The sequence below is a fragment of the Panthera uncia genome, chromosome B1 (genome assembly GCF_023721935.1).
Source record: "Panthera uncia isolate 11264 chromosome B1, Puncia_PCG_1.0, whole genome shotgun sequence".
Classification (NCBI taxonomy): Eukaryota; Metazoa; Chordata; class Mammalia; order Carnivora; family Felidae; genus Panthera; species Panthera uncia.
Window position 1 is genome coordinate 21,774,178 of NC_064811.1, and position 15,551 is coordinate 21,789,728.

The window sequence follows — 15,551 nt, forward strand, 5'->3', positions numbered from 1 at the left end:
TATATTTTTGAAAGCCCTTAAATACCCTAATCTTATCTTTTTTTTTAATGTATGTGATTTAGAAGACATACTTTAAAGGCAATATTTTTTTTTAAAGACAATATTTTAAAGAAGGTGGCTAATATAACCAAATGACCAAGTAGAAGAGCAGTGACCAGACTCCTGTGTCACATCCTGCGTGTGTAAAGAACTTGGCGACATTATTAGGTTTACTGATTCGCTGGTTTGTAAAGTTTTTGGTTGGTTTATTAACTAATTTAGTAATTCAACAAACATACACCAGGTGACTTCTTTGTTTAAGGTTTTATGATGCAGGCCAATGAGGAAAGTGACAAGGTATAAGTGAAACTATAATGGGAAGCACAACGTTAGTAGAGAAGGATTTAAGAAGCATATGGAGAAAACGCGTTCTTTTCTCTTGTTGAAAGTGCTGCTCAGGTACAATATGAATATTACGAGTTGGAGCCCCTATGTTACCAAGTTCTGGCTTAATTCCACAATCTTTTCGTTCCACCTCAAGAGGCTGAAAGTGTTTTCCTTAGGTTGATGTTTTATTTTAACAAATTTCAATCTCTATCCTAGCCATTCCGAGGGAAAGCTCTGGAATGCTCGGTTTCCTAAATCATCCTATTTCCTGAGCCATTTGGGGTTCCAGTCCTTCTCCGCATTTTCTACAGCACCCAGGATACCCCTGTAGCAGCACTTCTGGCTCTGGTGCCTCCCCTAGACAGTAAATTCCTTGAAAGTCAAGGCTGGGTCTTATTCATATCCACATTCACGGAGTTGATCACAGTGGGAACCAATTCAGTATAATAGGAGAATGGTAATGACAAATAGCAAAGTCATTATTGACAAACACAAGTCTTCACGTTTCTCTATGGCCACTTCTGATCTTTGTTTCCTTAGATAAATTAAACTACTTTTAGTACATGTCCCTTCAATATTTTTTCTCATGCTTTTCTAATATTTTATTAGGGTTTTTTTTTTTTTATGAATAAATGGTTGGCTGAATGAATTAGTGAATATGCTTGCACCCCTTACACAAAATAGAGTTTGTTAGAGGCCATTTCATAATTTTTTTTTAAATGTGTATTTATTTTGAGAGAGAGAGAGAGAGAGAGGGAGGGAGAGAAAGCACCAGCAGGGGAGGGACAGAGAGAGAATCCCAAGCTGAGCATGGAGCCTGATTGCAAGGCCCGATCTCAGGAACCAGGAGATCATGTCCTAAGCCAAAGTCAAGAGTGAGTGGGACGCTTAATCCACTGAGCCACCCAGGCACCCCTGGTAGAGGCCATTTCAAAACTCAGAAACAAAAACCAAACAACAAACAATCAAACAAACGGGGAATCCTAAAGATGCAAAAATGTTGTGTGGGTAAGTGGAAGGAGTTGTCATCTGGCTTTTAGAAGAGTTGGGGAGCCGGTTATTAGATTTTGTTCCTTTGTACCAACACCCCGTTGACTTTTCTGGTGCCTTTCTCCCTGATTTCTTTGACTGTTTTCTTGTGGTAATTGTTTTCGTTTTGTGTGTGTGTTTCCCGGGACCCTGGCTTTTGGAATTTTTGGCATATGAAGACTGGGTTGGGGAAATCATACTTCTATCTATAATCCTTCAATTAATTCCACTATTGCTGGGCCCATGTCTTACTTTCAGTGTGTACAACATCCAGAATATCAGAGGACCACCTCTTTAGGGCTGGAGAGAGCTCAGGAGCTCCTTTCTTTGCATTCGGCGCCTCTGAGTTTTAACTGGTATTAATCAGTTGCATGAGTTATCAGTGTTCTACGATCTGTGTCTTCAATAAATTTCAGTTTCTTAAAATCTCTTGGACATGGATCCTCCTACACTTTTAGTTCCCTCTGCTTTGATAGTTTTACACTTTTTAGTATCAGTGGCATTGGTTTATTATCATGGTAATGGGTCTTGGGAGCTAGAAAAGTCAAACACCTTTTCTGCTCAATCTTACATATTATTTTAGAATCCCTACCATTTCTCATATTTTTTTTTTAATTTTTTTTTTCAACGTTTTTTATTTATTTTTGGGACAGAGAGAGACAGAGCATGAACGGCGGAGGGGCAGAGAGAGAGGGAGACACAGAATCGGAAACAAACTCCAGGCTCCGAGCCATCAGCCCAGAGCCTGACGCGGGGCTGGAACTCACGGACCGCGAGATCGTGACCTGGCTGAAGTCGGACGCTTAACCGACTGCGCCACCCAGGCGCCCCTATTTCTCATATTTTTTAAACCTTTGCTCCACCTTTGGAACTTGTGGAGGGATCACAAATATTAGATTGAACATAGAACAGACAATTTATCAATACTCGGATCACAACAGAGGATCTTATTTAGAACTTTTCTCAAAGCTGTTTGGCTGCTGGTACTGAGACATTAGTCGTCATTATGCACAGTATGGGCAGAAGGAATTTGCATGGATAGAGTACAAGTGAAATTATTTGTGAGTTACTTTTTCTATCTTTCATATTGACCAAATTATTCCCAGATCTCTGTCTTTCTTGCTTCATTTTTCTTTAATAATTTTCCCAATCATACAAGCTCTTGGCAGATGTATTAAAAAGCGTGAGATGCAGATAATGAAATAAATCCTAGGGTCCTGGAAATAACACAATGCTCTACACTGTTTTTGTTTTTGTTTTTTTAGAGTTTCAACTGATTTGGACTATTTTCAGGAGATCCAAATTCCTGATCTCAAGATTGGAGACCAACCTGTGGTTGCAGAGTGAAATTTGCCCTTTTTATACCACGGAAATTGTTTGTGGCTAACAAAATGCTTGCTTTTGTGTGTGTTTGTTTGTAATTTACTGCCAAAATCTCAATCTACTTCACTGGGAAGGAGACCAATTTGTATTTCATGTGGCTATAAATTACATCTCATGTAAATCAGATGTAGAAATCTCAGCTACCTATGCGTTAGTTCAGATTTATTACATTGATATCTGTGCGCTGCTTTTTTTTTAAGTTTATTTATTTATTTTGAGAGAGAGACAGCAGGAGCAGGGGAGGGGCAGAGAGAGAGGGCAAGAGAGAATTCCAAACAGACTCCACACTGCCAACACAGAGCCTGAGGTGGGGCTCAAACTCAGGAACCACAAGATCATGACCTGAGCCAAAACCAAGACTTGGACGCTTAAGGGACTGAGTCAGGCCGGATCCCCGGTGTGCTACTTTTCAGATGATGTCTGCGAAGCCGAAGACTGGTTTTCTTTTCAATCTGGCTGTAGGAACAAGGAAAGGATGTTTAGCTCTGACCCTTCAATTTCTTTCTTCCTTTTTTTTAATGTTTATTTTTGAGAGAGAGAGTGTGTGTGAGTGGGCAAGGGCTAGAGAGAGAAGGAAACACAGAATCCGAAGCAGGCCCTAGGCCTGTCAGCACAGAGCCCAATGCGGGGCTCGAACTCACCAACCACGAGATCATGACCTGAGACGAAGTTGGATGCTTAACCAACTGAGCCACCCAGGTGCCCCCTCCCCTTTTCTTTTTAAGACCCTTCAGTTTATTTCTGATGGTCTGATTCTGAAGGACATGACAGAACATTTATTTTCACTTTTTGTCAGTTTATTTTATCTTCTTGAAATATCCTTTTCTTGTTTAACCAAGGCTTTCAAAGGGGCTTTCGTGTCTCTTCACAGTTGTAAAACCAGTATAATTGCAGGGATATTGTGCATTTACTCATATTGTGCTATCCAACGGGACACCTGTTCATTCTGGCTCTTGTTTCCACCTATGAAGAACTTCCTTGGCATTCAATATTCAATTCAAATGCTATCCCTCTGTAAAACATCTAACGTTCCTAGTCAGAAATAAAAGCTTACTCACAACTGTCATGGGAATTTGGAGTAAAATTTATAATTTGGTATTATAAGCGATGAAAACTCTAAGGTTTAGGGGCTGTAAATGCTTGGCAACTTATGTAACTTCACAAGGCCCCAATATTCACATAAGCAAAAGAGGCTAATGTTGGTTCCTGACTAATAGGGTTATGATTGTATAACATACATATAATACATATACGGTATACAAAATAATGAAACAGGTCTTGATATTTGAGGAAGTTGTCATAGTATACTTGCCTTTTGATGCTAAAGGAACTTGCTGGAATCTGTACCACTTATTTTTCCTTTAATATACACAGTGACAAACTTGAGATGTAACATAGCACATAAATCAATAGAAACATGTGTATTATTTATGCTTCAGGACATCTCAGGCATTTTTACCTGGGATTTGTAATTGGTATCTGATTCTGGATTGAAAAAAACTTGATGATATGTTACCTCAGAAATGTTTCCAGGCCAGTGAGTCTGGCCTGGCTCACACTGTCCCTACTTTGCATGGCCATTTCCACGCATGTGCATGCAATTCAACCGCACGAATGGAGGTTAAAGCCCTGAAGAACTTCATGGAGTATTTCATGTCTAGGATGAAATTTTGTCGGCAGAGAATGACTTTGCCATATAAAATGACAGATTTTGTTAAAGCTATAATACTCGCCTTTCTCTTTTTCAGTGAGATGGATCAAATCGGGAGCCTCCTTTTGTGCAGAAGAAAAGAAGAAAAAAAAAAAAGAAATTTGTACTGCGATCTGTGGAATCGAGGTTTGATGGACAGGTAGAAGAGAGTTTAAAAACAAGAAGGAAAAATGGATGTATTGGGTATCTAGGGACAGTCAAAAAGACTGTGAAAAAGGCAAAATTTCTAGAACTATGTGTGACTTTACCAAAAGTAAATGGGAAATGTGATAAAATTTAGAAATGTTTTCTACTCATGTCAATTGCCTCATATCTTTTTCTTATAGAAGTTTGTCTCTGCACACACTGGTTTTCCCAAATTTAAATTATTTTATTCAATCAATGCATATTACAACGCCTTTTGCAATTTATTCCTTCTATATAGATTTGGTGAGTGACAATACTGAAAGGCCAGTGTCAGGCTTTTTTCAATACACCGCTGCGAAAATACTCAGTTCATATATGACTTCAGAAGTGATGCGACATTACCTGTCCACTCCTTTCCTTTTATTTAATTTCAACATTTGATTTGAAAATTCAAAGATGGTTGTGTCTTACCAGGGACCGTCAAACTTGGACAGGGCAACCATACTCTTAATGGTGATTTTGAAAAATTTATTTTGAAATTTGTATTTTCATTTTTCTGCTATGTACTGCCTAACTCATTTTTTTTTCCCCTATGAGTCGGGTTACTTGGCAACAACATTTGTTTCTTCATAAACCTTAGCAAATGCTTTTAAAGATGATGTGGTTGTGAAAACTGTAATGTGGAAAATAAATGGACTGAGTTTTAATAGGTTGGCGTAGTTACAGAGAAGTACATGGTCTATTTTAGTTATGCACCATCACAGAATCAGAAGGTTCGAGCAGGGAGGTCTTAGAGATTTGGGGTCACGTCCCCATAGTGCACAGACGAGGAGAGACTCAATCGTGGTAGTTTTCATTTTCATTTCGATTTTCCAGATCAGAATCAGAGCGCACAAAGCATAAGGAAGAATCCAGAGACGGCACAGAGGTTTGTTTCCAACGCCACTGGTTTCATACAAATTCCAGCACTGGGTAAAGAGTTTAGGTCGTTTTTCTGAACTTTCCATGAAGGAAACTGACAGTGTCACTTTTTTATTTAGTTGTTTTTTGTTTGTCTGTTTGTTTCAGACCTAGCATGTTTGTCTACAACTTTAAACAAATAAAGACAGAACTCCTATTCACAGTCCTACCTGGACTGCACATAATAGGAAAGAGTAATTTCTCAAAAGGAAATCACCATGCCAAATAGACTCCTATCACAAGACAGTTCTGTTTGAATGTCAAGTAGGAATCTCAAATTCAAAATGTCGAAAACAGGGGTGCCTGGGTGGTTCAGTCGGTTAAGCTCCCGACTTTGGCTTAGGTTGCGATCTCACAGGTCGTGACCTCAAGCCCCGAATTGGGCTCTGTGCTGACAGCTCAGAGCCTGGAGCCTGCTTCCAATTCTGTGTCTCCCTCTCTCTCTGCCTCTTCCCTAATCACGCTCCGTCTTTCTCTCTCTCAAAAATAAATAAACATAAAACAACAACAACGACGACGACGACAACAAAAACAACAACAAAACGTTGAAAATAGAACTCCTGGTCTCCTCTTCAAATAACCTGTTCGGGACAAAAATCGGGATGTCGGCTTTGCGTCGTCTCTTTCTCTCTTGCATCCAATCGAACTTATCAACAATGGCTAGAAACCCTACCTTCGAGACATACCCCAGACGCTGCCGCTTCCCACTGCCTTCACCACCCTTGTGCTGGTTGATGCCACGATTATCTCCCATCTGAATTCCTACCACCGACCACCCTCCTCCCTCACATGCTTCCCCCGTGCTATTTTCTCCAGAGAAGCCAAAGCAATCTTTTTGAAAAATAACTCATTTCTTAGCATCCCCTTGTTCTAACAGGACAAATTCAGGCACAGTTAAAGAATAGATGCTGAGGGCAGAAGGGAGGAAGTAGGGGAGAAACAGCTCATGTCCACCACAGGGTGGGGGGAATAAAGCCAGTGTCACTTACATGGTGGGTGTCCCCTTTATCCACAGTTTTGCTTTCAGTGGTCAAGCCAGTCGGATGCAGATGACCTCCTCTGGCGAATCATCAGAAGGTCAATAGTAGACTAACTCTGTGTACAATGCCTACATCATTCACCTCACTTCAGCTCATCACGTTGGTATTTTATCATCTCACACCATTACAAAACAAAAAAAAGGGTGAATACAGTCAAGTGAGATATTTTGAGACAGAACACATTCACATAACTTTTATTATAGTATATAGTTACAATTGTTCTATTTTATTATCAGTCATTGTTAATTTCTTACTGTGCCTAATTTACACATTAAACTCTCATAGACGTAAATATGTAGGAAAAAAATAACAGTGTATACAGAGTTCGGAATGATTTGCCCTTTCAGGCATCCTCTGAGGGTCTTGGAACATATCCCCAGCAGATAAGGAGAGACTACTTTAATTTTAGTAACATCTGCCTACGGAATTCAAAAACGCTGAGTTTATTGTGCGGGGAAATATTGAAAGCCTCAGAGTGTCTGATAAGCCAGCGGACTCGTGTAAAGAAGGTTAAATTTAAAGCAGCAAGAGGGAAATAAATACGTTGTTCGTTATTTTTTAAAACAGAGAACTGCTTTGGGTTCAAAATGAGATTATACGGTGTTTAGATTGTGCCGCGTGATAGAACAAGTTCTCATGTATTTTTTGCCCCGAGGAGTTTCACGTTATTTGTTAAAAACAAAACAAAACAAAACAAAAAAGAAGGAGTTGAAATGCGGATGAGACTCACCCTTGAAAAGCCAAAGACTTCTAAAGCAAATATATGTTTGGTAAACGAGAAAGAGCAGACACTCCCGGAGAACAGAGCGAGCTTTGAGGAAGGGTGCCATTCTGCCCGGTGACAGTAGATGGGGCTGGTGTGCCAGAAGAGAGCCCGAGACGTTGTGCCTGCGAGCTGTGGGAGGTAGTTTAAGCAGGTGCTTGCTAAGAAAGACACTATTTTGTCTGAGCAACTGTAAATTGTATTCATGATTCACATATCATTATTAATTCATTTTGTATTCATTATCAGACGGCAGACTCATTTGGCATTTAGGCAGATGTCAGAGTGGAGACACTTCCAGGAGCTATCTGTGCAGGTTCAGACCAGGCCTTCTGTGTGCAGGGTTTCATGGATGCATAGGTGGAAAGAGGAAATGTTAAACACACACACACACACACACACGACACAAGTTGGCTGGAGATTGTACCAGGGATTGCCCACCTAATGGCTTTCAGTGTCTAATTCTGTGACAACGGTGTGTGTCATTATTTCCTTGTGCATATTTTTGGCAGATTAAGTCTGGCAGATGAGGCTCTTCCAGGTTGGAGAGCTCTGCATAAGATAAAAATTTAATAATCTTCTCTCTGACCCCGCCACTGAAGGTGGAACAGATAATCCTTTAATAATGCACTTCAGAAGCCCGGCTTGCGTAGCCAGAGACCGGAGGCAGTTGGGTAAAGGGGAAGGAGAGCCTTCGAGACAGGGAAAAAGATGGGCTCTGGGGTTGGCTCCGCCACTAACTAGCTCTGGGACTTTGGGAAAATCAATTAACCTTCCCGGGTCTCAGGTTCTTAATCTATAAAATGAAGGGATTGCACGAGATCATCCCCAAAGTCCCCTCCAGTGCTAAATATAGCAAAATTTCCTGGTAGAGAAAAGACACATACCGGATAGAGTTTTGAAATGCTAACGCTTCTTTGTGACCTACTTCAAATCAGATGAGTTGCAACGCTGGCCATGAATTGTAAAACGTGCATCATCTGTGCATAAATGCACCTCAAGCTGTTGCAAGTGTGATGTATCGCCAGTGGTGGGTGCACTATCACATGTAAGTGACAGTACTCGGTCTTGAAACCTTTCTTCAATCTCAGAAACGACAGAAGAGAAACTTTGGGAAGGAGGTCTGACTTCAGGACTGCTCTCTCACAAATGAACGCAATCGGACAAATTGCGTGCCATGCCACGGCATACGCTTCGCAAATGTGCAAAGAGATGATGTACCTTGAAACGTTTCCGAACTTGGAACCCGATTTTCCTCACTGATAAGTCACTCTCGAAATAAAGCAAATGTGCAGAGAAGCTCATTAACTCTTTGAGGACAGCAGCCCCTTGTTTCCACTGGGATATGGAAATTGAGTTCCTTGAAATGGTTTATGTATCCTCACATGCTCCGTGATTAACACAGGACATGGTGGGTCCCGTTGGTGAATTCCCAAGTAGAGGGCACTGACAGTTAAACAGATCTAGTAGATAAAGGCAATGATGTTCTTTAAGAGAAAATCATGTTTGACTAATCATTTTTTTTTTAAAGAGATGGCCAATTGGGATGCCTGAGTGGCTTAGTCAGTTAAGCATCCAACTGTGGCTCAGGTCATGATGTCACAGTCCATGAGTTCAAGCCCCGCGTCGGGCTCTGTGCTGAAAGCTCAGAGCCTGAAGCCTGCTTCGGGTTCTGTGTCTCCGTCTCTCTCTGACACTCCCCCTCTCATGTGTGCACATGCATTCTCTCTCTCTCTCTCTCTCAAAAATAAACATTAAAAATTTAAAAAAAGAGGTGGCCAATAAAGGTGAGGATGCATACTTATAATTTCAATTTTCTAAACCTTGGACAGGGTTTCAAAGGGAAAAAAAATTTTTTTTTTTTTAATTAGGAGCAACTGTCAGAAAGGGAGAGATGTTTTGTCAGGGATCTCACATTTCCTTCTGTTTGGTGATGAATGGATGAGTGAAGCATGGAAAGACCAGTCCCTCAGGCATCAAAGTTGAGACTGATTGGATAGTCTAATTATCCAAAATTGGGTAGAGGGAGTCTCAGTGCTCCCTCGTGTCTGCAGTCGATTCTGAACTCTTCAGTGCTATTAAACGCTGAATCAATTGGGATGAGTTGTGTGGGTATTTCCTTGGAGTATGAGGGCTGCAAGATGAGAAGAAGTTTTGTTCTGAAAACTCCAAGCAGTTCCTATGTGCCCAGAACTCTGCTAGTGCAGGAAATACGTTCAGATGCAGGTAAGAGATGTTGGTATTAATGAGGGAGGGATGGCATCTGGAGGGATGCAGAGAACTTGCAGAATAAAACCAGACCGGAGTTGGTGAATAGCCGAAGTAGGAGTAATCTGTGTTAAAGGGCAAGAGAGGCAGTGTGTGGAAAGGCATGGGGAAGTAAGAGAACATATAGTATTTTTTCAACGTTAATTAACATGGTATGACAGAGTGAAAAAAAAAAAAAAAAAAAAGATGCCTGAGGTTAAGTTGTGGGAGATGTGGGTTAGGGAGAAAACAAGAGCTAGTTCTTGAAGGAATTGCAAATGTCATCAAATGAAACAGATCCAGTTTTGAATTCTTTCTTATCATTTACTGCACGTCTCTGGGAAAGTGCTTAATTCTGAGCAATGGTTTGCTCATCTTTAAAGTGAGGGTAGTCACGCCATCCTCGGAGGCTCCCTATGAAGTGTTGAAGTTTGAAATGGGTCTCGACCAGTCGTCAAATGGAGATGAACATCTCAGCCTTCAGCTAGGAGCTTAGGTTGGAGGAGTACCGGATCTCTGTTAGCGATCTTCAGCTTCCTGCCCATAGACTCTGAAGAGAAGAAATCTCGTCCAGGCGTGGCTTTGGACTCTCAGTTTCCGTCTCTCTCTCTCACCATCTTTTGAATGACAGAATATGGTTGATAGCATGCGTGACATTAAAAGAAGCGTGCCTACCAGGGTAACAGAGAAAATTCCTCCTAACTTTCCTAGATCATGTCCCCTTAGCTCCTTTTGCTTCAGAATAAAGGTTCCGGTCAACCAAAGCTGCGGTGGCCCTCTAGAGAGACCAACAGTATGAAAACAACTCTGCGTCCATCTCATGAGAACATTGCATAGCAGCAACTTTATTTGTTTTCTTGGCCCTCTGTCACGTGGTTAATTTGGATCCCAGAAAGCTAGAAAATGAAGTGTGTGAATTAAAATAGCTCCTAATCCAAACTGCAATCTTCTAAGAAACTTACTTCCTGTTCCACATTTTATCTAAAATATGACCAGTGCAAGAAAGCATAATGATGTGTGTAAATGACAGCACACAATTATTCCAAGTAATAGAATTTTTTATGTGTTCTCATTTAAAAACTCGAATACTACCTGCATTATTAAATTCATGAGAAGAAATCAAAGCCCCCCAAAGCCCCCCATTTTAAAGTTAAAATTGAATGAAACATGTTAAGTTAAAGCTGAAAGAAATTAAAGTCTAAAAGATTTTGTTCATTTGTTTTTGTTCATTTGTTTTTGGTTTTGGTTTTGTTTGTTTTTCCTTTTCAATTCCTTTCTCTATTCAGTCATAGTCATATAGGTCTTAGTCTAATGCCTCGGGGGAGTAGAGGCTCCCTTAGCAGCTATAGCTCGGACCCGTTTATAAGAAGGACTAAGATTCATTCAAGACCTCTAAATTTCAAATACATTTCCTTAAAGTCTCCCATGTGTCCTAGTTTTTAAAAGCTTGAAAAATTAAGAGGCCACACCAGATTTCACCTCACTAGCTCCAAAGCCTCAGCCTTTAGAGAAGGTGTTCCTCAACTGGTTCCTTTCTCCCCATTCTCCATAATTTGAAGCCCATTAAACCCCTCCTCGGTCCCAAGCAATGCTCTCTCTACCCACATTTGTTTCATTTGGCAGAATCAGCAACAGAAGGTCTCTGCCCTCAGCTACTGCTGAGACTGAAGAAGGTGTTGCCCCAGGAGGCTCAGTGGTTGCTAAGACCTCGCCACATGGGTTCACCCCAAAAGTCGTCAGTTCTCTGCTTTGCTTTGGATTTTTTTTTTTTTCAGAATTGGATTTTTATGTTTCTGATGGCAAAATTCATCCTTTCTACTGCTTTATCTTTTTCCGCTATGGGAGGTTGCTCCTCAAATATTTTGATTCCTTCCTGTTTCTTTTTTTAAGAAGTCCCTCCCGAGTATTTTTTTTTTTAATATTGATTCTTTGTCTTTAATGTTAAATGCACCCATGATTACTGAAAACAAAATCAAGTTTTTTATTATTATCAAGACTTTATTGGGGCTTCTGGGTGGCTCAGTTGGTTAGGTGTCTGACTCTGGGTTTCGGCTCAGGTCATGATCTCATGGTTCGTGAGTTCTAGCCCTGCATCAGGCTCTGTGCTGATGGTACAGAGCCTGCTTGGATTTTCTCTCCGCCCCCCACCCCTGCTCCCCCCCCCTTTCTCTCTCCCCCTCAAAATAAATAAACTTAAAAAAATTAATAAATAAAAGACTTTATTTTTTTAGAGCAGTGACAGGTTCATAGCAAAATTGGGGACAATGTACAAAGATTTCACATATATACCCTGACCCAACACATGCATGGCCTCCTTCATTATGAACATGCCCCACCAAAATGGTACATTTGTTAACAACTGACAAACCTAAATTTGACACAGCATAGTCACCTACAGTCCATATTTATATTAGACCTCACTCTTAGTGTTGTAGTTCTATAGATTTGGACAAACCTATTATGACACGTATCCATCATTACAGTGTCATATAAGATAGTTTCATTGTCCTAAAATCCTTTGTGCCCTACCTATTCATCTTTCACCCCAATCCCTGATAGCCACGATCTTTTTATTGTCTCCATGGTTTTGCCTTTTCTAGAATGTCGTGTAGTTGGAATCATACACTAGGTAACATTTTCAGATTGGCTTCTTTCACTTACTAATATGCATTTAAGTCCCCACTATGCCTTTCATGGCTTGATAGCTCCTTATTTTTTGCACTAACATTTTATTGTCTGGATGTACCACACTTTATTTATCCATTCACCTGCTAAAGATATTTTGGTTACTTCGAAGGTTTTGACAATTATGAATAAAACTGCTATAAACATATGTGTGTAGGTTTTTGTGTGGAAATGTTTTCAACTCCTTTGGATAAATACCAGGGATCATGATTGCTGGATTATATGATGAGATAATGTTTATTTTTGTAAGAAATCACCAAACTGCCTTGTAAAGGGCCTGTTCCATTTTGTATCCCCCCCCACCATGAATGAGAGTTTCTATTGTTCCACGTTCTTGCCAGCATCCTTTGGTGGTATTGGTGTTCTGGATTTTGGCCATTCTCATCGGTTTGTAGTGATACCTCATTGCTGCCTTTTGTTTGTTTGTTTTGTTTTGTTTTGTTTTTAAGTTTATTTATTTATTGAGAGAGAGAGAGAGAGAGAGAGAGGTGGGAGGGGCAGAGAGAGAGGGAGAAAGAATCCCAAGCAGGCTCCACACTGTCAGCACAGAGCCCAATATGGGGTCCAAACTCAAGAAAGGCGAAATTATGACCTGAGCCAAAACCAAGAGTTGGATTCTTTTTTTTTTTTTTAATGTTTATTTATTTTTGAGACAGAGAGACAGAGCATGAACAGGGGAGGGTCAGAGAAAGAGCGAGACACAGAATCCAAAGGAGGCTCCAGGCTCTAAGCTGTCAGCACAGAGCCTGACGCGGGGCTCGAACTCACAGACAGTGAGATCATGACCTGAGCCAAAGTCGGACGCTTAACCGACTGAGCCACCCAGGTGCCCCAAGAGTTGGATTCTTAATTGACTAAGCCACCCATGCAGCCCCTTCATTGTTGTTTTAATTAACATTTCCTTAATGACATATGATCTGGAGCATCTTTTCATTTGCGTATTTGCCATCTGTATGCCTTCCCTGACGAGGTATCTGTTAAGGTCTTCAACCCATGTTTTAATTGGGTTATTTGTGTTTTTTTTATTGTTGATTTTAAAGAGCTCTTTGTATATTTTGGATAACAGTCTTTTGTCAGAGGCAAATGTTTGCTCCTGGTCTGTGGCTCATCTTATCATTTTGTTGACTTTGCCTTTCACAGAGCAGACATTCTTAATTTTAATGAAGTCCTGTTTGTCAATTATTTCATCCATGGATTGTGCCTTTAGTGTTTTGTCCTGCTGAATTTTGAACATCCTAAACTGATATCTGTCCTTTTCCGTAACGTGTAGGGTGAACACAGCTTGTTGTGTTTTATTCACTTTCTTTTTAACTTTCCTTTTTCTCTGAGGTCCTAACTTTTCCTTCCCTTACCTACTTGTTGAGATTTTATATTGTCAGGCTCCCTAGTAAGAGAGATAATGCCAGACCTAGGTGCTAATCTGTTATTGCTCTATCTGGTTCCTTTCCACCTTTGTTTGTTTGTTTGTTTGTTTGTTTGTTTTCACATACTCTTTGCTTCCCTTTGAGTCTCATTTCCATTAATAAGGGCTTCCTTGGTCACTAATTTTTTTCCTCAGTGGACACACTCTTCTCTGTTCCCTCATTTTCTTTAGCACTTGTCACTCTTATGCTATGCACTCATCTATTTATTTTATTTTTCTATCTCTCTCTCTAAGATGTATCCTGCATGGGTATAAGGTTTTATGGTTTCTGTTCCTTTCACATCCCCGAAGGCAAGAGAAGTACCTTCCAAAGAGTAAATGCCCCCAAATTTTACTGAATCAACTTTTGTAGGGTGGGGGAAATATCTATATTTTCAGCTACCACAATGGTCTTAAAACACATCTGAAAAGGCTTAAAGTATTTTGTGATATCTCTAGTTTTTCCCTCTTAAATGTTCAAATAATCTGTAACTGCTTTGTATGGCTGTCCCAATCTTCATGAAATGGTTTCCTAACTGCTGTTGCTACAGGCTTCCCATCTGCTGTTATGAGATGATGTTTCTCAAAGCTTTCTTGGATATGAACTTCTTCCAGGAAAATCACTCAGGTTCACCGCTGAGAAATTTTGCCATTACCAGAGAAAAGCCATTTGGTATAAATGTAGCTCATTTCCCTTTCTTTTAGTTCTGACTTTGTAGTAAAGATCTCAAGGTATCTGTTAGGTAGCTCCCTTTCCTCATCCCTTGAAAATTGTGCTGCTCTTTCCAAAGGTAAAACCATTTTCTGAGCCATAACCACTTAAAACATTTAAGTTACTCTATATTTTTCTCCTTTTGTTTTGCAAGTTGTCTGTAAGTCTTATTTTTAAGATGAATGTGGCTATAACATTTCTTTGCTGAATTTTGAGTTTTAACTTTCTGATAACCTCATACAATATTCTTTAATATGTTTTTTTAATTTTTTTAATGTTTATTTTTGAGAGAGAGAGAGAGAGTGTGTGTGTGTGTGTATGTGAGTAGAGGAAGGGCAGAAAGAAAGGGAGACACAGAAGCTGAAGCAGGCTCCAGGCTCTGAGCTGTCAACACAGAGCCCAACATGGGACTCGAACCCACGAATTGTGAGATCGTGACCTGAGCCCAAGTTGGGCACTCAACCAACTGAGCCACCAGGTGCCCCTCTTACAGTATTCTTTAAATCTAGGTTCAAGTAAAAGCCATTTCCAACATAATATGCCTCTTTCCCTTATTCTCCCTTATTTGTTGATTAATAAAATCTACCATCACCTTGAAGATCAACCAGGTCTGGACCTTGGAGATCTTATGCCATGGTCACAGCCCATTCAATGACCAAATCAGAGCCATTTTGAAACTATGTGGTAGGAGATGGCTCTCAGAGATTGTGAATATACCATATGAATCCAAAAGATTAGCCACTTGGCATGTCTCATGTTTATTTTTTGGGAATTGAATGCCCTTTCAAGTGTGGCAAGAGGAAGGAATTTGAAGTCGCTAAACTAATAGCCTCTATTAATGTCAAGCACTGACAATACAACGACTGAAACCTCCACCCAGACGTAGGATAGCCCACATGGATATTAACTGCCTTTTGTAGATTACTGCCTTTTGTAGACTGCAGCCTCAGCGAGCTGATGGTGAGAAAATCTACAAGGAACAAAAATCATTTCACCCCTCAATGCCTGAGAAGCCTGTGTCAAGCAAGACTTAACTGGAACTAAATGATTCCCTTTTCCCTGATAATCTAATCCCTATCTCATTCATGCCTGCTTAGGTCAATACTATACCTGTATCAGTCAAGGTC